This window comes from Haliotis rubra, unplaced genomic scaffold (assembly GCF_003918875.1).
Source record: "Haliotis rubra isolate DU_JTF1 unplaced genomic scaffold, ASM391887v1 Scf1534, whole genome shotgun sequence".
Taxonomy (NCBI): Eukaryota; Metazoa; Mollusca; class Gastropoda; order Lepetellida; family Haliotidae; genus Haliotis; species Haliotis rubra.
Window position 1 is genome coordinate 74915 of NW_025765486.1, and position 1306 is coordinate 76220.

General features: G+C 42.6%; 1 pseudogene; it reads right to left on the reverse strand.

The window, feature by feature from the left end:
* Positions 1-948: 948 nt before the first annotated feature.
* LOC124270666 lies at positions 949-1053 on the reverse strand (annotated as a pseudogene).
* Between the last annotated feature and the right edge of the window lie 253 nt (positions 1054-1306).

The following is a 1306-nucleotide window of genomic DNA, read 5'->3' on the forward strand; positions in this document are numbered from 1 at the left end:
TTCCATATCCCAGAGACCCATCTCCATATCCCCGCCACCAATCTCCATTTCCCAGATACCCATTTCCATATCCCAGACACCCATCTCCATATCGCCGCCACCCATCTCCATATCCCACAGACCCATCTCCATATCCCACAGACCCATCTCCATATCCCACAGACCCATCTCCATGTCCCATTTATATTTCCATATCCCAGCCACCCATCTCCATATCCCTGCCACCCATCTCCATATCCCAGAGATCCATCTCCATATCACCGCCACCCATCTACAGAGACCAGAGACCCATCTACTTATCGCCGCCGACCATCTCCATATCCAAGAGACCCTTCTCCATATCCCGCCACCCAACTCCATATCCCAGAGACCCATCTCCATATCGCCGCCACCCATCTCCATATCCCCGTCACCCATCTCCATATTCAGCCAGAGGGATATGCAAAACATTCGTTTCCTCTGGACGCATTATGCATCCGCATTATTTCTGCGTCATTTCGAAATATACTGGGCTCAGAAAGAAAACAATTTGAATCGCAAAGGAGTTGTTTCCCTTTGACCGTGAAAGATTTATGAGGAGTACAATGTGCCCGGTGAACTTTGTGCACATTGTCATCAAAGCTGCAGAGAGGGTTCCCGTTGGAATACCTGACTGAACACATCATTAATATGTTATAATCATACGTCAACTCTGTGTAGCTTCATTCCTCTTTCAAACTTTCTTGATCAAGTTCGAGACACAGCCATCTTAACGGCATCGAAACACACGCCATTCAATGGAGGCGTCCTACATTTAGATCTGTTTTCATGCATCTTATTTATTTTCTTTAATGAAGCCGAACACAGGTACTATATCTCGGCAAGGTATGGTGGCTAACTTTCGTTGTCTTGGTCTGGAGCCCAACTGTGATTCTGTATCGTTTGTCTGATAATCAAATATATGTTATAACCCTGTCTCTCGTCCTCGTGGCTTGGTAGACTGTCAGTTGTACCTGTTTTACCTGAAGTCATGGCGATGCATACTATAGAAATGATCCCTAAAAGTATGATCTTATAATAGTGAGTGAGTGAGTGAGTTAATATTTAACGTCACATCGGCAATATTTCAGCCATATCGTGACGACAATTTGACATTGAAATGGAATATATATATATATATATATTATAAAAACCTGCCAACGAAGGACAGTAAAACAAACTAGAATATCACATATATACATGTAAAACTAGTAATTAAATCTAAAACATTTTAACTATAGGGGTCAACACAATATAAAAATAGGCTGTACATCGCCAACAACTGAAG